General features: G+C 48.5%; 8 non-coding genes and 4 pseudogenes across 8 annotated transcripts; all 12 read left to right on the forward strand.

The window, feature by feature from the left end:
* Positions 1 to 1,114: 1,114 nt before the first annotated feature.
* LOC141149311 (U2 spliceosomal RNA) lies at positions 1,115 to 1,305 on the forward strand. Its single transcript, XR_012245613.1, has one exon. It is a non-coding gene; the product is annotated as a U2 spliceosomal RNA (small nuclear RNA).
* Positions 1,306 to 2,420: 1,115 nt separating this feature from the next.
* On the forward strand, positions 2,421 to 2,498 carry LOC141151025 (U2 spliceosomal RNA; annotated as a pseudogene).
* A 5,563-nt stretch (positions 2,499 to 8,061) lies between these two features.
* Positions 8,062 to 8,255, forward strand: LOC141150284 (U2 spliceosomal RNA). The gene has a single exon (XR_012246541.1). It is a non-coding gene; the product is annotated as a U2 spliceosomal RNA (small nuclear RNA).
* A 1,115-nt stretch (positions 8,256 to 9,370) lies between these two features.
* LOC141149903 (U2 spliceosomal RNA) lies at positions 9,371 to 9,561 on the forward strand. The gene has a single exon (XR_012246182.1). It is a non-coding gene; the product is annotated as a U2 spliceosomal RNA (small nuclear RNA).
* A 1,115-nt stretch (positions 9,562 to 10,676) lies between these two features.
* Positions 10,677 to 10,768, forward strand: LOC141151281 (U2 spliceosomal RNA; annotated as a pseudogene).
* A 794-nt stretch (positions 10,769 to 11,562) lies between these two features.
* LOC141150831 (U2 spliceosomal RNA) lies at positions 11,563 to 11,746 on the forward strand. Its single transcript, XR_012246929.1, has one exon. It is a non-coding gene; the product is annotated as a U2 spliceosomal RNA (small nuclear RNA).
* Positions 11,747 to 12,861: 1,115 nt separating this feature from the next.
* Positions 12,862 to 13,052, forward strand: LOC141149312 (U2 spliceosomal RNA). Its single transcript, XR_012245614.1, has one exon. It is a non-coding gene; the product is annotated as a U2 spliceosomal RNA (small nuclear RNA).
* Positions 13,053 to 19,244: 6,192 nt separating this feature from the next.
* LOC141150629 (U2 spliceosomal RNA) lies at positions 19,245 to 19,441 on the forward strand. Its single transcript, XR_012246778.1, has one exon. It is a non-coding gene; the product is annotated as a U2 spliceosomal RNA (small nuclear RNA).
* A 1,109-nt stretch (positions 19,442 to 20,550) lies between these two features.
* Positions 20,551 to 20,741, forward strand: LOC141149660 (U2 spliceosomal RNA). Its single transcript, XR_012245952.1, has one exon. It is a non-coding gene; the product is annotated as a U2 spliceosomal RNA (small nuclear RNA).
* Positions 20,742 to 21,856: 1,115 nt separating this feature from the next.
* LOC141149313 (U2 spliceosomal RNA) lies at positions 21,857 to 22,047 on the forward strand. The gene has a single exon (XR_012245615.1). It is a non-coding gene; the product is annotated as a U2 spliceosomal RNA (small nuclear RNA).
* A 1,115-nt stretch (positions 22,048 to 23,162) lies between these two features.
* On the forward strand, positions 23,163 to 23,254 carry LOC141151282 (U2 spliceosomal RNA; annotated as a pseudogene).
* A 794-nt stretch (positions 23,255 to 24,048) lies between these two features.
* Positions 24,049 to 24,227, forward strand: LOC141150329 (U2 spliceosomal RNA; annotated as a pseudogene).
* The last annotated feature ends 3,246 nt before the right edge of the window (positions 24,228 to 27,473 follow it).

Genomic DNA, 27,473 nt, shown 5'->3' on the forward strand with positions numbered 1-27,473 from the left:
TTTAATGCAGTTTCTAAAATCAGAAAGAATTGAATTCAATGTTTTTTGTTCATTTTGCTTGTTTGTCGGATTTTGGGATGGACTCTTTGGCTTTGCTTTTCTTCTCCTCATTGGATTTTTCATGTTCAAAGTTGCAGAAGCCAGATTACAAGCTCATTTTGGTTCAACTTCAGCAACTGTGCATTGCATTGCCATGTAATGTGATGCAATGCTATCTTTCTAGCTCTCCCTTTTTACTTCCTTTTGGATAAACAGACATATTAGGCAAGCATTTTGGAGCTTTCACCTAAATAACTACAGGTGGTGAGATAAGCTGCACAATATAATTGACCTTTCAGTATGTTGTTGCACACACACCATCTATTTAGCAAATGCCCTTGTTATCAACAGCAGCCTTTTAAACTCACCTGAGCTAACAGGTATGTGCGCTGGTTACTCTGCTGCGCTTAAAATTTCTTTTTTGGCTTGCTACAATGCCTTTTCTGAAACGTTGTCTCCTTCTGCTGGAACACTGACTTCTTTCATTTAATGCCTGCAGACTATAAAAGAGAACCCAACCCAAAAAGTTTGGTTGATTAGTCTGTGGCATTCTGTTAAACTGTTGCTTATGGCGGTCTCTGTGAGCTTCTCAGTGACATTCAGCCAGCCAGGTATCCTGCCTGCAGTAGATGGAATGTGGCAATGGAACGCTGGCTGCGCGTGTCATAATAGGCTCTGAGCCTTTATATACCTGTGCACAGCAGCAGCCACCTTCAGTCTGCTGCTGGACAGCCAGCAGCAGCAGCAGCAGGAGAGGTATGTAATCAGGAGCCCTCCTGCTAAGGGTAGACAGCTGCTCGTTCCACCCCACCCCCCGCCTTAATTGGTTCTCCTCCCTTCCAACGGTGTTGAGGCGGGTGGGAACAGCAGGGGGTGAAGGTGCTGTGTTTAAAGAGGTGGAGTTATGCAGATCTAAAACGCGTGGATTGCAGCAGCAGCAAGCCGAAAAGTGCAGGCATGTAAGGGATCTAGAGGTTGACAACATGTCTTCTTAACGGGAGTCCAGGAGCTCATCTCCACAAATGGACTTTTCAGGATCCTTGGGTGGCTCCGTAGTTTGAAACCAATTCTGGTTATCGCTTCTCGGCCTTTTGGCTAAGATCAAGTGTAGTATCTGTTCTTATCAGTTTAATATCTGATACGTCCCCTATCTGGGGACCATATATTAAATGGATTTTTAGAACAGGGAGATGGAAAAAGAGCTTGCTCTGTCCACTCCACGCATTGACCTGGTATTGCAGTATCTCCAGGACCGGTGCACCCCTTCTTTAATGCAGTTTCTAAAATCAGAAAGAATTGAATTCAATGTTTTTTGTTCATTTTGCTTGTTTGTCGGATTTTGGGATGGACTCTTTGGCTTTGCTTTTCTTCTCCTCATTGGATTTTTCATGTTCAAAGTTGCAGAAGCCAGATTACAAGCTCATTTTGGTTCAACTTCAGCAACTGTGCATTGCATTGCCATGTAATGTGATGCAATGCTATCTTTCTAGCTCTCCCTTTTTACTTCCTTTTGGATAAACAGACATATTAGGCAAGCATTTTGGAGCTTTCACCTAAATAACTACAGGTGGTGAGATAAGCTGCACAATATAATTGACCTTTCAGTATATTGTTGCACACACACCATCTATTTAGCAAATGCCCTTGTTATCAACAGCAGCCTTTTAAACTCACCTGAGCTAACAGGTATGTGCGCTGGTTACTCTGCTGCGCTTAAAATTTCTTTTTTGGTTTGCTACAATGCCTTTTCTGAAACGTTGTCTCCTTCTGCTGGAACACTGACTTCTTTCATTTAATGCCTGCAGACTATAAAAGAGAACCCAACCCAAAAAGTTTGGTTGATTAGTCTGTGGCATTCTGTTAAACTGTTGCTTATGGCGGTCTCTGTGAGCTTCTCAGCGACATTCAGCCAGCCAGGTATCCTGCCTGCAGTAGATGGAATGTGGCAATGGAACGCTGGCTGTGCGTGTCATAATAGGCTCTGAGCCTTTATATACCTGTGCACAGCAGCAGCCACCTTCAGTCTGCTGCTGGACAGCCAGCAGCAGCAGCAGCAGGAGAGGTATGTAATCAGGAGCCCTCCTGCTAAGGGTAGACAGCTGCTCGTTCCACCCCACCCCCCGCCTTAATTGGTTCTCCTCCCTTCCAACGGTGTTGAGGCGGGTGGGAACAGCAGGGGGTGAAGGTGCTGTGTTTAAAGAGGTGGAGTAATGCAGATCTAAAACGCGTGGATTGCAGCAGCAGCAAGCCGAAAAGTGCAGGCATGTAAGGGATCTAGAGGTTGACAACATGTCTTCTTAACGGGAGTCCAGGAGCTCATCTCCACAAATGGACTTTTCAGGATCCTTGGGTGGCTCCGTAGTTTGAAACCAATTCTGGTTATCGCTTCTCGGCCTTTTGGCTAAGATCAAGTGTAGTATCTGTTCTTTTAAGAACACAAGAGCTACGATCTACACTTGACGAGAGCGATCGAACTCGGAAGGAGAAGAGCTTCGGAGCCCAGCTGACATCGGAGAACGAAGGCAGATATCGGTGGGAGGAAGAAGCTCTAAAGAATCCAGAAGAAGACGAAGACTCGGAGAAGAATCGGGCTGTCCTGTGGAATCTTCGAGGAAGAAAATCATCGAGACAAAGACCTTTCGGGGAATTTGTCCAGAACACGACGGGAGAAGAATCTGCATAGCTCCACCCATTCCGGGAAGAGTTCCAGATCCAGCTCCAAGAAGTAACTGCAGGAGGAAAGCCATGGCAAGCGCTGCGAGGAAGGCCGAAAAGAAGAGCCTGGAGCTGGGGACAGCCAGGAGGGCCCAGCCAGGAGCCGATTCTGACCCCAAGGACTCTGCCTCCACGACTGGCCAGCAGAAGGGACCCCAGAAGCCCCGCCACGAAGCTCCAGCCCTGGAGCCATGGATGCGGCAGACGGTGGCCCTGAAGCTGAAGGAAGTGGATGGGAGGGTGCCGGACATGTCCTCGGACGTGTTCTGCCAGAAGATGCTGCTGGATCGAGGCTTCTCCAGGTCGGACACCCTCAGCATCCAGACCTTCTTGACGGGGATCTTCTTCGTCACCTTCGCCACTGTGAACACCTGCAGGAGGTTCTGGGAAATGGTAAGCGCAAAAGGACCGGATAATTCTTTCTCTGCCTTTACAGGTAGCTGCCCTATCCAGAGGGATGAAAGGAGGATCACGGTCTCCATGCGCAACCCGCACACCCCAGGCCAAGACATCTGTACCTTCCTGAGACGCTTCTGTTTGGTTGTGAAGGAACCCTCTCACATCCTGAATGGACTCGGCTTCTGGACAGGTAAGTGGTCGGTGACCGTTAGACTTCACAGGGACCTGGCGTACTCAGACGGACTTCGGCACCTGCCCCCGACATTCTCCCTGGGCAACTCCTACGGCCTCATCTATTACCCGGACATGCCGCAGAACTGCAGGAGATGCGGCAAGAACGGCCACGAGATGAAGGACTGCAAGGAGGATGCCTGCAGGATTTGTCGAGTGACGGGACACAGCTCGAAGGACTGCCCGAAGAAGACGTCCTGCAACCTGTGTGGGCTGGCGGCTCATCTGTACAAGGATTGCCCCAGGCGTGAGAGATCCTGGGCATCGGTGGTTGCGACGACCCCAGCTACGGAGGACAAGGCCCCGACGACCAGGCCTGTGAAGGTCAAGGACGCGACGACCAAGGCCCCAGCGGCCAAGGCCGAGACGACCAAGGCCAAAGCGGTCAAGGAGTCGGTGGCCAAAGCCCCAGCGACGGTCCCAGCAGCTCCGAAGCAGAAGAAAAAGTCAAAGGAGGGTAAGAGTTCTGTCACCCCTCTCTCGATCCCTCCCCCTGCCACCCCCGTCCAATCCCCCCCCACCCCGGCCACCCCTGCTGAGGATTCCACTTCCTCTTCCTCCTTCCCCTACTCCTCAGCAGGTGTCCTTTCCCTGCCCCGGCAGCCACTCTCCCTCCCCAGACCATGGTAGCGGTGGAATTAACCTTTCCTCCACCCGCCGCTATCTATTCCGAGGAGGATTTTCCCCTTCTTGTCTCCCCAGTTCCAACCCGGGGAAAGAGGAAGGTGGAGGACAGCCCTGCTACTGAATCCTCCAAAAAGAAGATTCTGGATTTCGTAGGCGAAAAGGAGGATACCCTCCCTGAGCCAGAAGAGATGGAGCACATGGTTGAGACCCTGGTGGCCGAGCCAGAAGAGGAGGAACTGGTGGTCGCCGAGATCGAGGCCGCGCTGCTTGACCAGATGGAGGAAGAGGGCCTGCTGGTGATCCCGTCACCAGCAGTCAACACCGACGAGGGACCACCCGACCGGAGTGGTAACTAAGGTGTATTGCCTGCGCTAACTTTTTCTTTTTTCCCTACATGATGGCTAATATTAACTTATTTTCCATTAATGTCAGGAGCATCAAGGACAAGTTCAGACGTCAGACTATTTATGCCTTCCTTACTTCCCAGTTGTGTGATGTTTATATGTTGCAGGAATGTTCCCTTCCCTCCTCTAGGTCCTTCAAACATCTGGCCAGGGAGTGGTCCCACGGTCCATCCTACTGGTCCGGTGGGGGTGACTGCAAGTCTGCGGGGGTCGCAATTCTGATCAGGGGGGGCGCATTCACGCTTGAGTCCGTCCAGGAGCTCATCTGCGGCAGGGCTCTTGTTGTAGATGGCAACTGGGCGGGAGAACCTGTCAGGTTCATCAACGTGTATGCGTCCCCACTGAAGAATGAGCGTTTGGAGCTTTTCCAGACCCTGCGGCTTCAGCTTGCCACCACCAGGACCTTAGTGATGGCCGGGGATTTCAACTGCCCCATCGAGGAGGACGGTCGTAGTTCTGGCACATCTGCCAAGTTGGACATCACGTCCAAGCTGCTCATCGAGATGGTAACCGAGGCCTCTCTTCAGGACGTGGTGGGCTCCATGGGGAGAGGCTCCACGAACTATTCGTGGAGCCGACCCGATGGCTCACTCCGCTCCAGGATTGACTTTGTGTTCACCTCTCGGGCAGTCAGGCAGAGTAGGCACTCGATGGTCTCCTGCTTCTTCTCCGACCACAGAGCCATTCACTTACAAGGTGTCCTCGGCGATGGTTTTCCGTCCGGCCCCGGCTCCTGGAAGCTGAATTGTGCTCTGCTGGCTCAGGATGAATTCGTGGAGGAGCTGAGAGCAGCCTACGCAATGTGGCAGTCCTACAAGGGTAGCTTCCAAACAGTCTCTGATTGGTGGGAATATGTTAAACTTGAGTTTCGCTGTTTCTTTCAGGCCAAGGGTCGACAACAGGCGTGTGAGAAGAGGAGGGACTTCAGAGGGCTGCAGCGCGAGCTGCGGTCGCTGCAGGACCTTCTTCACTGCGGCTGGGACGTGAGGGAGGAGCTGGAGGAGACCAAGAAGAGCCTGAAAAGGCACTTTGAGGAGGAGTCCAAGCGAATCATCTTCCGTTCCAAAGTGGAGAATCTGTAGAAGGGTGAGAAATGTAACTCATTCTTTTTCAGGAAACTTCATGCCGGTCACACGCCCCTGAACGAGCTGCGAGACGAGAGCGGAAACATGCAACGTGGGAAGGAGGACGTGATGAGGGTCGTCAGCGACTTCTACAGCGAACTCTACTCCCACAAGACTACCGACCCCGACGCTGCTGATAAGTTCCTGTCAGGTATCACTAACCATCTTGATCCTGCAGGCACGGCAGCCTTGGACAAACCTCTGATGGTGGGCGAATTGCTCTCTGCCGCTAAATCCTATAGGACCGGCAGGACCCCGGGCAGTGATGGTCTTCCAGCGGAGCTCTATGTAGCGCTGGGAGACCTCATCTGTCCGGACCTGTTGGACCTGTACGAGGAGATGGTGGTGGAGGGTAGAATGCCTCCATCTTTGAGGGAAGGAATGGTCACGATCCTGTACAAGCGGAAGGGAGAGAGGTGCGACCTGAGGAATTGGCGTCCCATCACTCTGCTCAACGTGGACTACAAGATCCTGGCCAAGACGATGGCGACACGACTTAAGACGGTCATCGGACGGATCATCCACCCGGACCAGACCTGCGGCATCCCTGGACGTCGCATCGCAGACAGCCTCGCTCTTGTGCGGGACACGGTCGAGTACATCAAGGTCCGCCGCGCACACGCGGCCCTGGTCTCCTTGGATCAGGAGAAGGCCTTCGACCGGGTTTCCCACGAGTTCATGGGCCGAGCTCTGCACCGGTTAGGTTTGGGTAACATGTTTTGTTCGTATGTCCGTCTGATGTATTTTGATATCCACAGCTCGGTGTTGGTGAACGGCTGGAAGACTGACCCCTTCCCTGTCCTCTCTGGGGTCAGACAAGGCTGCCCTCTATCACCTCTTCTTTTTGTTTGTGTTATAGAACTCTTCGCAGAGGCTATCCGGCAGAATGGAGAGATCAGAGGGATCACCGCACCGGGTCCGGGACGACACGAGGTCAAGTGCTCGCTCTACATGGACGACGTCACCGTCTTCTGCGCTGATCGTGGTTCAGTCGACGCCCTCGTCCAGACGTGTGAGAGGTTCGGCCGGGCTTCAGGGGCCAAAGTCAACTGCAGGAAGTCGGAAGCCATGCTCTTCGGGGATTGGCAGCCGGCCTCCTCCGCCCCCTTCCCCTTCAACATTCAACCGGATTTCCTCAAGGTGCTGGGAGTCTGGTTCGGGAAGGAAGGAGCGGCCCTCAAGTCCTGGCAAGAACGCTTGGCCAAGGTGAAGCAACGGATCGGACTCTGGAGCCTCAGACACCTCACTTGTGAGGGTAAGGCACTCATCCTGCGTAATGAGGTCCTGCCCGTCTTGCAGTACACGGCGCAGGCCTGGCCCCCACACGTCACTGTGTGCAGGGCCATTACCAGGACAGTGTTTCACTTTGTCTGGGGATCCAAGATGGACAGAGTCAGGCGGGCCGTCATGTACAAGGAGCCTCGCAAGGGTGGGAAGGGCGTTCCAGATATCCCCACCCTCCTGCGATCCTCTTTTGTGTGTGATTGTGTCCGCCGGACTTTGCAAGTCAAGAATGGCTCCGCGGGCAGGTCCATGTCTCGCTTCTTCCTGCTTCCTCTTTGGAGGCGACTCGGCTGGGACAAGTGGGACAGCTCCTTCCCCTACAACTGGACGACGCCATGGTTCTACGGAGACGTCGTTCGATTTGTGGGGGAGCATCAACTGGAGGGACTCAAGCCCGACTTGTGGAAGCCCAAAACTATCCACAAGCTAATCAGAGCCAAGGATGACGTGGAGAACATCACAGGACTTCACCAGGACACGCTGGAGACTGTGTGGACAAATGTGTCGTCTGACAGGCTGACCAACGGGCACAAGGACTTGTCGTGGATGGCGATTCAGGGCGGACTGCCCGTCCGGTCATTCATGCATGCCCGGAACCTGTGCAAGACCCGGTACTGCCCAAGGTGCCCCTTCGTGGAGGAAACATCTTTGCACACTTTTTGGGACTGCGGATTTGCACAGCGCCTATTGACTGCACTTGAGGACGACCTGAGGAACTCTGTCCCCAGGGCGAGCCTATCGCACCATTCTGTGCTTTACGGACTCTTCCCTGGGGTTCATACCGTCGGAGCCATCCAGGAGGCTTGGCGCCTTATGAACTGCTTCAAGGATGCCGTTTGGGTCGCCAGGAACCGGCTCATCTTGAGGAGGGAGAGGATGTCCATCCAGGACTGCCGCAGGCTGATCCACAGCCTGCTCAGAGACTATTCCATCATGGACGGTCCGGAGGACGAGGACGAGGACTAAACCCCTCCTCCCCCTCTCCCCTTATGTGTCTTGTCTTTCAATAAAGCTTCGGGCCTGTGATTTTCCCCTCCCCATCCCCTTTTTCCCAATCCCCATCCCTTATCACGGTTCGTCGTACTGTATTGATTGACATGCTTTTTCTTTCAGATTGAGTGTTTTGTGTAGTATAGGGGTGTGATGTGTCTAGTTAGTGCGTCGTATCCTCATGCTATGTAAATATGATGTAGAATTCTGTGTGTACTGGGCTGCGGCACTGTACACTGTCTGTTAACTTATTTTTTGTGCTAATAAAAGATATATTCAATCAAAAAAATCTGTTCTTATCAGTTTAATATCTGATACGTCCCCTATCTGGGGACCATATATTAAATGGATTTTTAGAACAGGGAGATGGAAAAAGAGCTTGCTCTGTCCACTCCACGCATTGACCTGGTATTGCAGTATCTCCAGGACCGGTGCACCCCTTCTTTAATGCAGTTTCTAAAATCAGAAAGAATTGAATTCAATGTTTTTTGTTCATTTTGCTTGTTTGTCGGATTTTGGGATGGACTCTTTGGCTTTGCTTTTCTTCTCCTCATTGGATTTTTCATGTTCAAAGTTGCAGAAGCCAGATTACAAGCTCATTTTGGTTCAACTTCAGCAACTGTGCATTGCATTGCCATGTAATGTGATGCAATGCTATCTTTCTAGCTCTCCCTTTTTACTTCCTTTTGGATAAACAGACATATTAGGCAAGCATTTTGGAGCTTTCACCTAAATAACTACAGGTGGTGAGATAAGCTGCACAATATAATTGACCTTTCAGTATATTGTTGCACACACACCATCTATTTAGCAAATGCCCTTGTTATCAACAGCAGCCTTTTAAACTCACCTGAGCTAACAGGTATGTGCGCTGGTTACTCTGCTGCGCTTAAAATTTCTTTTTTGGTTTGCTACAATGCCTTTTCTGAAACGTTGTCTCCTTCTGCTGGAACACTGACTTCTTTCATTTAATGCCTGCAGACTATAAAAGAGAACCCAACCCAAAAAGTTTGGTTGATTAGTCTGTGGCATTCTGTTAAACTGTTGCTTATGGCGGTCTCTGTGAGCTTCTCAGCGACATTCAGCCAGCCAGGTATCCTGCCTGCAGTAGATGGAATGTGGCAATGGAACGCTGGCTGCGCGTGTCATAATAGGCTCTGAGCCTTTATATACCTGTGCACAGCAGCAGCCACCTTCAGTCTGCTGCTGGACAGCCAGCAGCAGCAGCAGCAGGAGAGGTATGTAATCAGGAGCCCTCCTGCTAAGGGTAGACAGCTGCTCGTTCCACCCCACCCCCCGCCTTAATTGGTTCTCCTCCCTTCCAACGGTGTTGAGGCGGGTGGGAACAGCAGGGGGTGAAGGTGCTGTGTTTAAAGAGGTGGAATTATGCAGATCTAAAACGCGTGGATTGCAGCAGCAGCAAGCCGAAAAGTGCAGGCATGTAAGGGATCTAGAGGTTGACAACATGTCTTCTTAACGGGAGTCCAGGAGCTCATCTCCACAAATGAACTTTTCAGGATCCTTGGGTGGCTCCGTAGTTTGAAACCAATTCTGGTTATCGCTTCTCGGCCTTTTGGCTAAGATCAAGTGTAGTATCTGTTCTTATCAGTTTAATATCTGATACGTCCCCTATCTGGGGACCATATATTAAATGGATTTTTAGAACAGGGAGATGGAAAAAGAGCTTGCTCTGTCCACTCCACGAATTGACCTGGTATTGCAGTATCTCCAGGACCGGTGCACCCCTTCTTTAATGCAGTTTCTAAAATCAGAAAGAATTGAATTCAATGTTTTTTGTTCATTTTGCTTGTTTGTCGGATTTTGGGATGGCCTCTTTGGCTTTGCTTTTCTTCTCCTCATTGGATTTTTCATGTTCAAAGTTGCAGAAGCCAGATTACAAGCTCATTTTGGTTCAACTTCAGCAACTGTGCATTGCATTGCCATGTAATGTGATGCAATGCTATCTTTCTAGCTCTCCCTTTTTACTTCCTTTTGGATAAACAGACATATTAGGCAAGCATTTTGGAGCTTTCACCTAAATAACTACAGGTGGTGAGATAAGCTGCACAATATAATTGACCTTTCAGTATATTGTTGCACACACACCATCTATTTAGCAAATGCCCTTGTTATCAACAGCAGCCTTTTAAACTCACCTGAGCTAACAGGTATGTGCGCTGGTTACTCTGCTGCGCTTAAAATTTCTTTTTTGGTTTGCTACAATGCCTTTTCTGAAACGTTGTCTCCTTCTGCTGGAACACTGACTTCTTTCATTTAATGCCTGCAGACTATAAAAGAGAACCCAACCCAAAAAGTTTGGTTGATTAGTCTGTGGCATTCTGTTAAACTGTTGCTTATGGCGGTCTCTGTGAGCTTCTCAGCGACATTCAGCCAGCCAGGTATCCTGCCTGCAGTAGATGGAATGTGGCAATGGAACGCTGGCTGCGCGTGTCATAATAGGCTCTGAGCCTTTATATACCTGTGCACAGCAGCAGCCACCTTCAGTCTGCTGCTGGACAGCCAGCAGCAGCAGCAGCAGGAGAGGTATGTAATCAGGAGCCCTCCTGCTAAGGGTAGACAGCTGCTCGTTCCACCCCACCCCCCGCCTTAATTGGTTCTCCTCCCTTCCAACGGTGTTGAGGCGGGTGGGAACAGCAGGGGGTGAAGGTGCTGTGTTTAAAGAGGTGGAATTATGCAGATCTAAAACGCGTGGATTGCAGCAGCAGCAAGCCGAAAAGTGCAGGCATGTAAGGGATCTAGAGGTTGACAACATGTCTTCTTAACGGGAGTCCAGGAGCTCATCTCCACAAATGGACTTTTCAGGATCCTTGGGTGGCTCCGTAGTTTGAAACCAATTCTGGTTATCGCTTCTCGGCCTTTTGGCTAAGATCAAGTGTAGTATCTTTCGAAAAGGCGGTTTTGGATGTTGGCCGCCCTAGTAGATTGATACATTATGCACACTGGGGTTTAGGCGCTTGTTAGTACGCCAGGTGGCTAATATAGTCATCTGGTGGAAAGCATGGCCCCCCAGGATCGACGCCATTGGGCCGGGGAAGATCGAAAGCCCGAAGTGTGAAGTGCCCCAGGAGTGGTGACCCTGGGGTGCCTTAACTCACTGGGATTGGGAACCCCACTTGAGTTTATGGCACATTTGCACAAGCACTTCAAATTTTCTTTCTTCGCACACACCCTTATTCCGGGCCTTCTGGCCTTAGGATGGGGAATTTTTCAATTCCCGGTCGAAGGTCCGGGCAGTATTATACTGTGAAACCTTCACTATTTATTTAATTTCTTTGTCACTGTGTGTCCACTTATTCACGTGTGTCACGTCCTACTAGGATTTTGTCGGGATGCGGTTCCCTTACGGGTTCCTCTCTTGGCAGGTCTAGGGGGGGAGTGTGTGGCCATCAGGTTCCGCTCCCCCCTGAACCCCCCTGGCTCTCCTCTTTCGGGAGGAGAGCGTTGTTGGCTCCCCTCTTCCGGGAGGGGAGCACAGTCTTTGGCTCCCAGTGCCTTGCTCGGGTGAGAACTCGGGCAGGTGCTGGGGGTAAGATTGGGTCGCCTCTGGCTTCGGCTGGAGGTGGCTTTTTGTCCCTGTTCCTCGCTGTGGCCTTTTGGCTCGGAGGGACGGGGAATGGTTTGGGGGACCCTTCTCCTTTTGGAGAGGGTTTCAAGAAGACCAGCATCCTAGTGCACTTTTTTTGTGGCACTTGTCACTTTTTTAAGCGCACTCGGGTTTTGTACACGAATTCGGGCTTTCGATAAAAAAAAAAAAAAAAATCTGTTCTTATCAGTTTAATATCTGATACGTCCCCTATCTGGGGACCATATATTAAATGGATTTTTAGAACAGGGAGATGGAAAAAGAGCTTGCTCTGTCCACTCCACGAATTAACCTGGTATTGCAGTATCTCCAGGACCGGTGCACCCCTTCTTTAATGCAGTTTCTAAAATCAGAAAGAATTGAATTCAATGTTTTTTGTTCATTTTGCTTGTTTGTCGGATTTTGGGATGGACTCTTTGGCTTTGCTTTTCTTCTCCTCATTGGATTTTTCATGTTCAAAGTTGCAGAAGCCAGATTACAAGCTCATTTTGGTTCAACTTCAGCAACTGTGCATTGCATTGCCATGTAATGTGATGCAATGCTATCTTTCTAGCTCTCCCTTTTTACTTCCTTTTGGATAAACAGACATATTAGGCAAGCATTTTGGAGCTTTCACCTAAATAACTACAGGTGGTGAGATAAGCTCCACAATATAATTGAACTTTCAGTATATTGTTGCACACACACCATCTATTTAGCAAATGCCCTTGTTATCAACAGCAGCCTTTTAAACTCACCTGAGCTAACAGGTATGTGCGCTGGTTACTCTGCTGCGCTTAAAATTTCTTTTTTGGTTTGCTACAATGCCTTTTCTGAAACGTTGTCTCCTTCTGCTGGAACACTGACTTCTTTCATTTAATGCCTGCAAACTATAAAAGAGAACCCAACCCAAAAAGTTTGGTTGATTAGTCTGTGGCATTCTGTTAAACTGTTGCTTATGGCGGTCTCTGTGAGCTTCTCAGCGACATTCAGCCAGCCAGGTATCCTGCCTGCAGTAGATGGAATGTGGCAATGGAACGCTGGCTGCGCGTGTCATAATAGGCTCTGAGCCTTTATATACCTGTGCACAGCAGCAGCCACCTTCAGTCTGCTGCTGGACAGCCAGCAGCAGCAGCAGCAGGAGAGGTATGTAATCAGGAGCCCTCCTGCTAAGGGTAGACAGCTGCTCGTTCCACCCCACCCCCCGCCTTAATTGGTTCTCCTCCCTTCCAACGGTGTTGAGGCGGGTGGGAACAGCAGGGGGTGAAGGTGCTGTGTTTAAAGAGGTGGAGTTATGCAGATCTAAAACGCGTGGATTGCAGCAGCAGCAAGCCGAAAAGTGCAGGCATGTAAGGGATCTAGAGGTTGACAACATGTCTTCTTAACGGGAGTCCAGGAGCTCATCTCCACAAATGGACTTTTCAGGATCCTTGGGTGGCTCCGTAGTTTGAAACCAATTCTGGTTATCGCTTCTCGGCCTTTTGGCTAAGATCAAGTGTAGTATCTGTTCTTATCAGTTTAATATCTGATACGTCCCCTATCTGGGGACCATATATTAAATGGATTTTTAGAACAGGGAGATGGAAAAAGAGCTTGCTCTGTCCACTCCACGCATTGACCTGGTATTGCAGTATCTCCAGGACCGGTGCACCCCTTCTTTAATGCAGTTTCTAAAATCAGAAAGAATTGAATTCAATGTTTTTTGTTCATTTTGCTTGTTTGTCGGATTTTGGGATGGACTCTTTGGCTTTGCTTTTCTTCTCCTCATTGGATTTTTCATGTTCAAAGTTGCAGAAGCCAGATTACAAGCTCATTTTGGTTCAACTTCAGCAACTGTGCATTGCATTGCCATGTAATGTGATGCAATGCTATCTTTCTAGCTCTCCCTTTTTACTTCCTTTTGGATAAACAGACATATTAGGCAAGCATTTTGGAGCTTTCACCTAAATAACTACAGGTGGTGAGATAAGCTGCACAATATAATTGACCTTTCAGTATATTGTTGCACACACACCATCTATTTAGCAAATGCCCTTGTTATCAACAGCAGCCTTTTAAACTCACCTGAGCTAACAGGTATGTGCGCTGGTTACTCTGCTGCGCTTAAAATTTCTTTTTTGGTTTGCTACAATGCCTTTTCTGAAACGTTGTCTCCTTCTGCTGGAACACTGACTTCTTTCATTTAATGCCTGCAGACTATAAAAGAGAACCCAACCCAAAAAGTTTGGTTGATTAGTCTGTGGCATTCTGTTAAACTGTTGCTTATGGCGGTCTCTGTGAGCTTCTCAGCGACATTCAGCCAGCCAGGTATCCTGCCTGCAGTAGATGGAATGTGGCAATGGAACGCTGGCTGCGCGTGTCATAATAGGCTCTGAGCCTTTATATACCTGTGCACAGCAGCAGCCACCTTCAGTCTGCTGCTGGACAGCCAGCAGCAGCAGCAGCAGGAGAGGTATGTAATCAGGAGCCCTCCTGCTAAGGGTAGACAGCTGCTCGTTCCACCCCACCCCCCGCCTTAATTGGTTCTCCTCCCTTCCAACGGTGTTGAGGCGGGTGGGAACAGCAGGGGGTGAAGGTGCTGTGTTTAAAGAGGTGGAGTTATGCAGATCTAAAATGCGTGGATTGCAGCAGCAGCAAGCCGAAAAGTGCAGGCATGTAAGGGATCTAGAGGTTGACAACATGTCTTCTTAACGGGAGTCCAGGAGCTCATCTCCACAAATGGACTTTTCAGGATCCTTGGGTGGCTCCGTAGTTTGAAACCAATTCTGGTTATCGCTTCTCGGCCTTTTGGCTCAGATCTGTAATGGGTCTAGTCATTTGGCTGTTTGTGCGTTAACTCTTGGCCCTGTGGCATCGCCATTTTATGGCTTAAGCCACTTGCTGCTATAAGGAGTTGGCCAGTAGACACGACTAGCGATAATGGGACGCATTCGATACGCTGGGCCCGGTGAGGCTCGAGTGAAGTTTGGAATCCAGATTGATGTGGAAGAAGGCAAAGAAGGAATCTTTACCCTCAGCTTCGTGGTGAAGGAGATTTTGTTTGGACTCCTTGAAGTGAAGAAGGAAGAAATCTTGTGCCTCCAGCAATTCAAAAGCAAGTATAATCTTGTATTTACTTCTATGGCTGTTTGCAACAATTTCTATGATTGTTTGAAAAAGAATCTGGACAATCAATATTTGGATGGGCTGACTTTTGTCATCTTGTATTGCTCCAAAGAGGTACCTCTGACTGTTTTCATGTACAACCCACATGTGGACTTGGCTTTGATTTATGCCTTTCTAAATAGGCACTGCTATATTACCAAGGTGGCAGTAAAAGTCATGAATGAGGAGGAACTATGGACCGGTAAATATCGTTTCATGGTCAAGTTCCGGGAAAGTCCTGATGAACCAGGGGGTATACATTATCCTCCATCAAATTTTTCCATTGGGAGTGAGCGGGGTTACCTGTTCTTCCCCAATGCGCCCAGGTTTTGTCGTCATTGTAGGAGGTATGGCCATACTCAGGAAGCATGCGACATCAGACAGATTATTTGCAGGAAGTGCAATGAGGTGGGTCATTCTTCCAATAATTGCAAAAATGAAATAGTCTGTAACCTCTGTGGAGAGAAGGGGCATGCCTTCAGAGACTGTATATTCCATCCTGGTTCATATGCGGGGGCAGCGGGAAGGGGAAGGAGAAGAAATTAATCTCCTGCACCCACAGCTACAACTCCGACTGCTCCAACTCCGACTGCTCCGATATCTACTCTGGCTTTCCTGGATGAGGAGGAGGCTCGGGTTGCTTTTCCAGAACTGGTTCGTGTGAATGTAAGAGGAAATATGGAGCTGGCACCTGAGCCACCGGTGCAGAGGGCCGCGTCTGTGGCTTCAGATGTCAGTGAGTCTGAGACGATAACTGATGATCGTATAGGCATGGAAGTGGCCCCGGTGGAGGATCTGGAGGCTGAAATTCCAGACATGATGGTTACATTGCAGGGGGAAGAGGAGTCTGATCTGACCAGAACACCGCATGTGGCCTGGAGCGATGTCGTTTCTGACCTTGAGGAGGAGGGAGGTCAGGGGGACTTTGACCCCCAGCGGCGGGATTATAGTTCAGATGAAGATGGAGGCGCTTCAGTGAAGAAAAAGAAGAAAACTGAACCATCCTTTTCCCCTTTAAGTGATTGCAGTGTGAGTCCAGCCCGGGTGTACCCTACTGCATCCGATCCCCAAGATGTGTTTTTTTTGGGGGAAGGCACAAACTACGATATCTGCACGTCCAGCGTCCTACCCCCAGAAGGGTTAGGATGATGTACAGGTGGGCATGTTGTCGTGACCTGCCACATCAAATTAATAGATGGGTGCCCAAGTTGCTCTCAGCATCTTGTCGCTAAATGTTCAGCTGATTAAATCTGAGTCGAGAAAAGTGGCAATTTTGGACTACTTGAGCAACTTGGATGCGGACGTATACTGTGTCCAGGAGTGTGGGATCTCCGATCCCTTAAGTGAAAATGCATGGCCTTTAGGTCAAAGTGTGTGGTCTGGTTCTGTATGTAATAAAAATTGTGGGGTAGGTGTTTTGGTGAAGGGTTATAGTGTTAAGATAGAAAGTTACATGGTGGTGGAGGCGGGGAGGTGTGTAATATGTGAGTTAAATTGTAGGGGGTGGAGGGTTGGGATGGTAAATATGTATGCACCAATAGATAAAGGGGAGAGGCTGGAAATTTTTGAGAAATTATGTTTTTTTTTATCTGGCAAAATGCCAATAATTTTTGTTGGAGATTTCAATTGTGTGACGGAGGGGGATAAGATGGATGTTACAGGTAAAAGACTCAAGAGTCTTGTGGCGGATTTTTCCTTACAGGATGCTGCGGAAGTTTTTTTAGGTAATCCACCTCCTGCGACCTATAAGGCCGACAGGGGAGGCATAGAGTCTAGAATAGACCGTATCTTCTTTTCTTCACAAAATGTTATTTGTAGGAATTTCCAGCAGGAAGATGTTCCCTTCTCTGACCATGTGTGTTTGAGGGCACGTCTAGAAGGTAAGATTTCCTTTGTATATGGTGGTGGCGTGTGGAAACTTAATGTGCGTTTGCTGGAAGATAATAGGATCATGTGTGATTTTAGGCGAATGTATGTTAGGTGGAGGGATAAAAAAAGTGATTTCAGGAATGTGCTTGAGTGGTGGGACTGGATGAAGAGTGAGATTGGTTTTTTCTTTAGAAAAAGGGGCAGGAGGAAAGCAGCAATGAATAGAGTAAAATTTAATGATTTAAGCTCTAGACTGGAGTGGCTGAGGAAGTTAAGGATGATTGGAGTGGATGTGGATGTTTTGATGTGTCAAGTGAAAGAAGAGATTAAGAAATATATTGAGGGTAAAGGGAAAGAAATTATTTACCGTTCTAAGATTGAACATTTGGAGAAAAATGAGAAATGCACAAGGTTTTTTTTCAAAAAAGTTTTTGGGAAGAAAGTAGATATGGATGAGGTGGTGAATGGTGATGGGGTGTGTGTGAGTGGGAAGGATGTGATGCAGGAGGTGGTGTTGTTTTATAAGGAGTTGTATGGGGAAAAATGGGTTGATGATAGGATGTTGACTGATGCTTTGGGGTGTTTAGAAGGTTGTTTGGGTGAGGATGAACGTGAAATATTGGATGATGTAATTGTGTTGGATGAAGTTAAAAAAGTGGTGATGTCTGCGAGTAAGAATAAAACACCTGGGAAGGATGGACTGCCCGTGGAGTTATATGTTAAGGAATGGGACACGATGGGAAATGACTTATTGGAGGTGTGCCAGTATATGTTCACGGAGAATATGTTGAGTGAATCTATGAGAGATGGGGTGGTGGTTTTGGTTCATAAGAAAGGTGATAAAAAGGATTTGGGGAATTGGAGGCCAATCACCCTTTTGAATGCAGACTATAAGGTGTTTAGTAAATTGTTGGCTAGCCGGATGCGGGAAGTGATTGGCGGTGTGGTGGATGAAGATCAAGTGTGTGCAGTGCCTGGGAGAAGTATGACTGAAAATTTGGTGTTGTTGCGTGATGTGATTGGGGATTGTATGAGTCGTAAGCAGAAATGTTTGTTGTTTTCGGTTGATTTTGAAAAAGCTTTTGACCGTGTGTCACATAGCTTTATGTTTAAGGTTTTGTCTAAGATGGGTTATTCCAGGAATTTTGTAAACTGTGTTAGGAGTTTGTATTGTAATGTTTCAAGTGAATTTTTGGTGAATGGGTGGTTGAGTGAGAAAGTGAGAATTAAATCAGGAGTGCGTCAGGGGTGCCCTATGTCCCCTTTTTTGTTTATTAGTGTGATTGAAGTGTTGATGTGTATGGTTAGGAAGGATAAGGTTATGAGAGGTGTGATGATTCCTGGGAGTAATGGAAAGGATGTGAGAATTCTAGGTTACATGGATGATGTAGTGATTGTGAGTGGGAATATGGCTGCGATGAGTAGGGCAAGGTTGATATTAAGTTTGTTTTGTAGTGTCTCAGCTTTTAAGGTCAATTGGACTAAGAGTTCCTTTAAATGTTTTGGTGAGAGGAATGTATGGATGAATGGTGTGAGGTGTGAGGATGGTGCAATAAAGGTGCTTGGGATTAAGTTTAATGATGATTTGAAAGGAAATGAGAGTTGGGAAGATTGTGGGGTGAGAGTGGTGCGCAAGTTGAATTTTTGGCAAATGAGAGAATTAACTCTGACTGGGAAAGTTCTGATTATTAAGGCGGTTATTTTGCCTATTTTGTTGTTTGTTGCGAATGTATATCCTGCTGCTTTTAAGAAAATTAGGAAAACTGAGAAATTCATCTTTAATTTTCTTTGGGGAAGTCGCATGGAGAAATTGAAACGGGAATATGTCTATAAGTTATGTGTAAATGGTGGTTTGGATTTTCCAAATATTGATTTCTTTTTAGGGATTAGTTACGTGAAAATGGTGGTGGTGGTTCTAGGGAAAAGTATTAAGTGTGCTTATATGATGAAGTATTCGGCTGGATGGATGCTTTATGGCTTAAAGTGGGTCAAAAGGGATGCTAGAGTGCCTGTTGCTTTTAAGTGTCCTGTATGGTATGGTTGTGTTGAGAAATTTGTAAGGAAGTATGATTTGTTGTCCGTTAACATGAGTGATTTTAGGCAAAAGAAGAAAGTCATTAGGATGGTGCGTGAGCGTGAGGTGGTATGTAATATCAATGGGTTGAGAGGGGAGGAAGTAACCGAGATGTGGAGAAAATTAAGTATAGATGGTGTGACTAACAGACAGAGAGATATCGCTTGGATGATATTGCATGACATTTTGCCTGTTAGAGATGTGCAAAAGAAGAGGGATTTAGTTAAATCTGAGGTATGCCCGAGGGATGGATGTGGTTTGAGAGAGCATGTTAGACATATGGTATGGGATTGTGATTTTGCATATGATGTATGGAAGGGTATAGGGGGACTTTGCAAGGAATTGGTGGGTGTAAAGTATGTTAATTGGAAACTTGCTATGTTTGGGATGGGTGCATGTAGTAGAATTAAGGATAGGATTTTATGGTTGTTGGTGGTGTGTGTAATTGAAAGTTTGTGGGATGCGAGGAATTTGTTAGTTTTTAAAAGGAAGAAAATGTCATTTAATGAATGTTTGAGATTGATTCTGTCACGTATGTATGTAATATACCTCTGGGATCAGGAACGTGGAAGTATTATAGATGCTGAAGGGATCTGGAAGTTTAAAAAGTGGAGGTTTTTGGTAAAGTTTAATTAGTAGTGTATAATGTACCTGATGATAAGGTTTGGTTTTATTTTTGATTATATACCAAGTGTGATGAAAGGCTAAGTGTCAATAAAAGGCTTTTGTAAGTCAATTTGATTGAGCTTATGCTCCGGCCTATCTGATTTGGTTAAAAAGAAAAAAAAAAAAAAAAAAAAAAAAATCTGTTCTTATCAGTTTAATATCTGATACGTCCCCTATCTGGGGACCATATATTAAATGGATTTTTAGAACAGGGAGATGGAAAAAGAGCTTGCTCTGTCCACTCCACGCATTGACCTGGTATTGCAGTATCTCCAGGACCGGTGCACCCCTTCTTTAATGCAGTTTCTAAAATCAGAAAGAATTGAATTCAATGTTTTTTGTTCATTTTGCTTGTTTGTCGGATTTTGGGATGGACTCTTTGGCTTTGCTTTTCTTCTCCTCATTGGATTTTTCATGTTCAAAGTTGCAGAAGCCAGATTACAAGCTCATTTTGGTTCAACTTCAGCAACTGTGCATTGCATTGCCATGTAATGTGATGCAATGCTATCTTTCTAGCTCTCCCTTTTTACTTCCTTTTGGATAAACAGACATATTAGGCAAGCATTTTGGAGCTTTCACCTAAATAACTACAGGTGGTGAGATAAGCTGCACAATATAATTGACCTTTCAGTATATTGTTGCACACACACCATCTATTTAGCAAATGCCCTTGTTATCAACAGCAGCCTTTTAAACTCACCTGAGCTAACAGGTATGTGCGCTGGTTACTCTGCTGCGCTTAAAATTTCTTTTTTGGTTTGCTACAATGCCTTTTCTGAAACGCTGTCTCCTTCTGCTGGAACACTGACTTCTTTCATTTAATGCCTGCAGACTATAAAAGAGAACCCAACCCAAAAAGTTTGGTTGATTAGTCTGTGGCATTCTATTAAACTGTTGCTTATGGCGGTCTCTGTGAGCTTCTCAGCCACATTCAGCCAGCCAGGTATCCTGCCTGCAGTAGATGGAATGTGGCAATGGAACGCTGGCTGCGCGTGTCATAATAGGCTCTGAGCCTTTATATACCTGTGCACAGCAGCAGCCACCTTCAGTCTGCTGCTGGACAGCCAGCAGCAGCAGGAGAGGTATGTAATCAGGAGCCCTCCTGCTAAGGGTAGACAGCTGCTCGTTCCACCCCACCCCCCGCCTTAATTGGTTCTCCTCCCTTCCAACGGTGTTGAGGCGGGTGGGAACAGCAGGGGGTGAAGGTGCTGTGTTTAAAGAGGTGGAGTTATGCAGATCTAAAACGCGTGGATTGCAGCAGCAGCAAGCCGAAAAGTGCAGGCATGTAAGGGATCTAGAGGTTGACAACATGTCTTCTTAACGGGAGTCCAGGAGCTCATCTCCACAAATGGACTTTTCAGGATCCTTGGGTGGCTCCGTAGTTTGAAACCAATTCTGGTTATCGCTTCTCGGCCTTTTGGCTAAGATCAAGTGTAGTATCTGTTCTTATCAGTTTAATATCTGATACGTCCCCTATCTGGGGACCATATATTAAATGGATTTTTAGAACAGGGAGATGGAAAAAGAGCTTGCTCTGTCCACTCCACGCATTGACCTGGTATAGCAGTATCTCCAGGACCGGTGCACCCCTTCTTTAATGCAGTTTCTAAAATCAGAAAGAATTGAATTCAATGTTTTTTGTTCATTTTGCTTGTTTGTCGGATTTTGGGATGGACTCTTTGCCTTTGCTTTTCTTCTCCTCATTGGATTTTTCATGTTCAAAGTTGCAGAAGCCAGATTACAAGCTCATTTTGGTTCAACTTCAGCAACTGTGCATTGCATTGCCATGTAATGTGATGCAATGCTATCTTTCTAGCTCTCCCTTTTTACTTCCTTTTGGATAAACAGACATATTAGGCAAGCATTTTGGAGCTTTCACCTAAATAACTACAGGTGGTGAGATAAGCTGCACAATATAATTGACCTTTCAGTATATTGTTGCACACACACCATCTATTTAGCAAATGCCCTTGTTATCAACAGCAGCCTTTTAAACTCACCTGAGCTAACAGGTATGTGCGCTGGTTACTCTGCTGCGCTTAAAATTTCTTTTTTGGTTTGCTACAATGCCTTTTCTGAAACGTTGTCTCCTTCTGCTGGAACACTGACTTCTTTCATTTAATGCCTGCAGACTATAAAAGAGAACCCAACCCAAAAAGTTTGGTTGATTAGTCTGTGGCATTCTGTTAAACTGTTGCTTATGGCGGTCTCTGTGAGCTTCTCAGCGACATTCAGCCAGCCAGGTATCCTGCCTGCAGTAGATGGAATGTGGCAATGGAACGCTGGCTGCGCGTGTCATAATAGGCTCTGAGCCTTTATATACCTGTGCACAGCAGCAGCCACCTTCAGTCTGCTGCTGGACAGCCAGCAGCAGCAGCAGCAGGAGAGGTATGTAATCAGGAGCCCTCCTGCTAAGGGTAGACAGCTGCTCGTTCCACCCCACCCCCCGCCTTAATTGGTTCTCCTCCCTTCCAACGGTGTTGAGGCGGGTGGGAACAGCAGGGGGTGAAGGTGCTGTGTTTAAAGAGGTGGAGTTATGCAGATCTAAAACGCGTGGATTGCAGCAGCAGCAAGCCGAAAAGTGCAGGCATGTAAGGGATCTAGAGGTTGACAACATGTCTTCTTAACGGGAGTCCAGGAGCTCATCTCCACAAATGGACTTTTCAGGATCCTTGGGTGGCTCCGTAGTTTGAAACCAATTCTGGTTATCGCTTCTCGGCCTTTTGGCTAAGATCAAGTGTAGTATCTGTTCTTATCAGTTTAATATCTGATACGTCCCCTATCTGGGGACCATATATTAAATGGATTTTTAGAACAGGGAGATGGAAAAAGAGCTTGCTCTGTCCACTCCACGCATTGACCTGGTATTGCAGTATCTCCAGGACCGGTGCACCCCTTCTTTAATGCAGTTTCTAAAATCAGAAAGAATTGAATTCAATGTTTTTTGTTCATTTTGCTTGTTTGTCGGATTTTGGGATGGACTCTTTGGCTTTGCTTTTCTTCTCCTCATTGGATTTTTCATGTTCAAAGTTGCAGAAGCCAGATTACAAGCTCATTTTGGTTCAACTTCAGCAACTGTGCATTGCATTGCCATGTAATGTGATGCAATGCTATCTTTCTAGCTCTCCCTTTTTACTTCCTTTTGGATAAACAGACATATTAGGCAAGCATTTTGGAGCTTTCACCTAAATAACTACAGGTGGTGAGATAAGCTGCACAATATAATTGACCTTTCAGTATATTGTTGCACACACACCATCTATTTAGCAAATGCCCTTGTTATCAACAGCAGCCTTTTAAACTCACCTGAGCTAACAGGTATGTGCGCTGGTTACTCTGCTGCGCTTAAAATTTCTTTTTTGGTTTGCTACAATGCCATTTCTGAAACGTTGTCTCCTTCTGCTGGAACACTGACTTCTTTCATTTAATGCCTGCAGACTATAAAAGAGAACCCAACCCAAAAAGTTTGGTTGATTAGTCTGTGGCATTCTGTTAAACTGTTGCTTATGGCGGTCTCTGTGAGCTTCTCAGCGACATTCAGCCAGCCAGGTATCCTGCCTGCAGTAGATGGAATGTGGCAATGGAACGCTGGCTGCGCGTGTCATAATAGGCTCTGAGCCTTTATATACCTGTGCACAGCAGCAGCCACCTTCAGTCTGCTGCTGGACAGCCAGCAGCAGCAGCAGCAGGAGAGGTATGTAATCAGGAGCCCTCCTGCTAAGGGTAGACAGCTGCTCGTTCCACCCCACCCCCCGCCTTAATTGGTTCTCCTCCCTTCCAACGGTGTTGAGGCGGGTGGGAACAGCAGGGGGTGAAGGTGCTGTGTTTAAAGAGGTGGAGTTATGCAGATCTAAAACGCGTGGATTGCAGCAGCAGCAAGCCGAAAAGTGCAGGCATGTAAGGGATCTAGAGGTTGACAACATGTCTTCTTAACGGGAGTCCAGGAGCTCATCTCCACAAATGGACTTTTCAGGATCCTTGGGTGGCTCCGTAGTTTGAAACCAATTCTGGTTATCGCTTCTCGGCCTTTTGGCTAAGATCAAGTGTAGTATCTTTCGAAAAGGCGGTTTTGGATGTTGGCCGCCCTAGTAGATTGATACATTATGCACACTGGGGTTTAGGCGCTTGTTAGTACGCCAGGTGGCTAATATAGTCATCTGGTGGAAAGCATGGCCCCCCAGGATCGACGCCATTGGGCCGGGGAAGATCGAAAGCCCGAAGTGTGAAGTGCCCCAGGAGTGGTGACCCTGGGGTGCCTTAACTCACTGGGATTGGGAACCCCACTTGAGTTTATGGCACATTTGCACTAGCACTTCAATATTTCTTTCTTCACACACACCCTTATTCCGGGCCTTCTGGCCTTAGGATGGGGAATTTTTCAATTCCCGGTCGAAGGTCCGGGCAGTATTATACTGTGAAACCTTCACTATTTATTTAAATTTTTTTTGTCACTGTGTGTCCACTTTTTCACGTGTGTCCACGTCCTTACTAGGATTTTGTCGGGATGCGGTTCCCTTACGGGTTCCTCTCTTGGCAGGTCTAGGGGGGGGAGTGTGTGGCCATCAGGTTCCGCTCCCCCCTGAACCCCCCTGGCTCTCCTCTTTCGGGAGGAGAGCGTTGTTGGCTCCCCTCTTCCGGGAGGGGAGCACAGTCTTTGGCTCCCAGTGCCTTGCTCGGGTGAGAACTCGGGCAGGTATTGGGGGTAAGATTGGGTCGCCTCTGGCTCCGGCTGGAGGTGGCTATTTGTCCCTGTTCCTCGCTGTGGCCTTCTGGCTCAGAGGGACGGGGAATGGTTTGGGGGACCCTTCTCCTTTTGGAGAGGGTTTCAAGAAGACCAGCATCCTAGTGCACTTTTTTTGTGGCACTTGTCACTTTTTTAAGCGCACTCGGGTTTTGTACACGAATTCGGGCTTTCGATAAAAAAATCTGTTCTTATCAGTTTAATATCTGATACGTCCCCTATCTGGGGACCATATATTAAATGGATTTTTAGAACAGGGAGATGGAAAAAGAGCTTGCTCTGTCCACTCCACGCATTGACCTGGTATTGCAGTATCTCCAGGACCGGTGCACCCCTTCTTTAATGCAGTTTCTAAAATCAGAAAGAATTGAATTCAATGTTTTTTGTTCATTTTGCTTGTTTGTCGGATTTTGGGATGGACTCTTTGGCTTTGCTTTTCTTCTCCTCATTGGATTTTTCATGTTCAAAGTTGCAGAAGCCAGATTACAAGCTCATTTTGGTTCACCTTTGTAGTGCCGGCGTCCCTGCCCTCTGCTAGGCAGGGACGCTGCTCCCCTCTCCGCTCTGCTCCGTGCCCGGCTTCCTTCCCCCGCTCTGCTGTCAGCGCGCGCTCCGTCCCGGCGTCCTCCTCCTGCTCTGCTCTCAGCGCGCGCTCCTTCCCGGTCCCTGTGCTTAGGGCGCGCGCGCGCGCGCTCCCCTCCTCTTAAAGGGGCCGCGCGCGCCGCCCTAAAGAGTCCCCGGCCAATGGCCGGAGGACTTCATCATATATAAGGCACCTCCTCCAAAATGGAGGTGCCCGAGCAATGTTGTTTGCACCTGTGTCTCACCTGTGCTTCAGCCCTCAGGTCCCGTTGCCAGTTACCTGCCAGTTACCTGCCAGTTACCTGCCAGTTTCCTGCCAGTTTCCTGCTAGTTACCTGCCTGATTCCTGCCTGAATACTTGTTACCTGCCTGCCTGCCTGAGGTCCGACGGTCTGCCTTACAACTCCGGTCAGTCTGTCTAAGGACCAACCTGTCCGCTCACCTGGGAGCGCACATCAGCTACCTGCCTGCTTGCCTGAGGTCCGACGGTCTGCCTTACAACTCCGGTCAGTCTGTCTATGGACCAGCTTGCCCGCTCACCTGGGAGCGCTTCTCCGCTACCTGCCTGCTTGCCAGCCCGGAGGCTCCGTTGTCACGTGCTGTGACCACCAGCTATCTCAGAGACTCTTGCCCGCTCACCTGGGAGCGCATCTCCGTTACCTGCCTGCTTGCCAGCCCGGAGGTCCCGTTGTCACGTGCGGTGACCACCAGCTATTCCAGAGACTCTTGCCCGCTCACCTGGGAGCGCTTCTCCGTTACCTACCTGCCTGCCAGCCCGGAGGTTCCGCCGTCACGTGCCGTGACCACCTGCTATTCCAGAGACTCTCGCTTGCTCACCTGGGAGCACACAACTACCATCTGCCTGCTAGCCTACCCGGAGGCTCTGCCATCACAGGTCGTACCTACCCCTTACCCAGAGACTGCCCTGATCACTTGCCGTAACTCCCTGTCCGTTCACCCAGAGACTGCTCCCTTACAAGGGCCGCCCCCTTGTATAGTAGCTCAGAGGTTCCGCCTCCCGGACCCGTTACAGTTTGCTCGGGCCATGGAACCCGGTGGCACCCAAGCTCCCTCGCTCTCGGACCTCTGTCTTGAACTGTCCCGTCAGAGGTCCCAACAGGAGGCCATCCTGGGTCACCTGCGGAATGTTAATACTCGCCTGAACACTCTGTCTGATCCACCAACAACCTCCGCCAGTGCCATATCTTGCAATCCGGCAGCTCCGCTGCCCACTAATACTATGGTATCCTACCCCGGACCCCGGCTCTCTGCACCTCCTCGCTTCGGAGGCGACCCCGTCCTGGCTCGGGGCTTCATAAATCAGTGCACCCTGCACTTTGAACTTTTGTCCCATCAGTTTAATTCCGACCGGGCCAAAATTGCCTTTATCATGTCCCATCTCACCGGGGAGGCCCTGGCCTGGCTAAATCCTCTATGGGAGAGAGGAGACCCCCTGGTGTCCAACTTGCCTGCTTTTCTCTCGGCTTTCCGGAAAGTCTTCGACGAACCCGGACGGAAGACCTCATCTGCATCATCGTTGCTACGCCTCCGTCAGGGGAGTCTCACCGTGGGCCAATATGCCATACGGTTCCGTACCCTTGCCTCGGAGCTGGCCTGGGATAACGACGCTCTGGTTTCCGTCTTCTGGGAGGGTCTGTCCGGCCGTATTAAAGATGAACTTGCCGGTCGGGACATTCCTACCACTCTCGATGACTTAATAACTCTTGCCACCCGGATTGACCTACGGTTCCAGGAGCGCGCCAAAGAGGTCACCCGTGAGAGAAGGATTCCACGTTTAGCTCCTACTTTCCAGAAACCCGTCATTCCCTCCATCTCTCCCCAGGTACACTCTCCTGAGCCTATGCAGGTCGACCAGACCAAGATGGTCAAAACCCGTCAGGACTCACGCCGTGCCGAGGGGAGCTGCTTCTACTGTGGCAGTAAGGAGCACCGGATCCGTGCCTGCCCGGAGAGGTCGGGAAACGCCTGTGTCTAGGTTCGCTCAGAGAGGTCCACCTAGACAAGAATAAATCCTCTCCATCCCTGCTGTTGTCAGTTTCGATCATCTACGGGGAGAACCGTTATTTCGAACTAGCCCAACTTGACTCTGGAGCAGCCGGGAACCTTATTTCACAGTCCCTGGTTGAGAAATACCGCATCCCCACCAAACCTCTGGCTGTACCCTTGTCTGTCGCTGCCGTGGATGGGGGCCTCTTACCTCGCCCCATTCAACTCATCACCGAATCCATTACCCTGCAGGTGGGAATGCTGCACTCTGAAAGTATCTCCTTTCATCTTCTACCTGGACTCTCTCACGCCCTCTTGCTAGGTCTGCCCTGGCTCCAGAGACATGCACCCGTGCTAGACTGGCAAACCGGAGAGGTCCTTCGCTGGGGACAAGACTGTCATAAAACCTGCCTGGTACCCGTCCATCCCGTCCGTCCCTCTCCTACCCCAGCTAATCTACCTGGACTTCCGATTCCTTATTGGTCTTATGCAGATGTCTTTAATAAAAAGGAGGCAGAGACATTACCACCACATAGACCATACGACTGTCCCATCGATCTGCTACCCGGTACTACTCCTCCCCGTGGGCGTATCTATCCTTTATCCGCTGCTGAGACCCGGTCAATGTCCGAATATATTGAGGAGAATCTGGCCAGAGGATTCATCCGGAAATCTACCTCCCCGGCGGGAGCAGGCTTCTTTTTCGTCAAAAAGAAGGACGGCTCTCTCCGTCCCTGTATAGACTATAGAGGCCTAAACCTGATCACGGTGAAGAATAAGTACCCCCTTCCGCTCATTCCAGAATTATTTGATCGTCTGAGGGGGGCTAGGATCTTCACCAAACTGGACCTTCGTGGGGCGTACAACCTGGTTCGTATTCGTCAGGGGGATGAATGGAAGACGGCATTCAACACCCGGGACGGCCACTATGAATACCTGGTAATGCCCTTTGGTCTCTGTAACGCTCCTGCCGTCTTTCAAGAGTTGGTCAATG

The sequence above is a fragment of the Phyllobates terribilis genome, unplaced genomic scaffold (genome assembly GCF_046119375.1).
Source record: "Phyllobates terribilis strain yellow unplaced genomic scaffold, ASM4611937v1 Scaffold_5__5_contigs__length_657084704, whole genome shotgun sequence".
NCBI lineage: Eukaryota > Metazoa > Chordata > Amphibia > Anura > Dendrobatidae > Phyllobates > Phyllobates terribilis.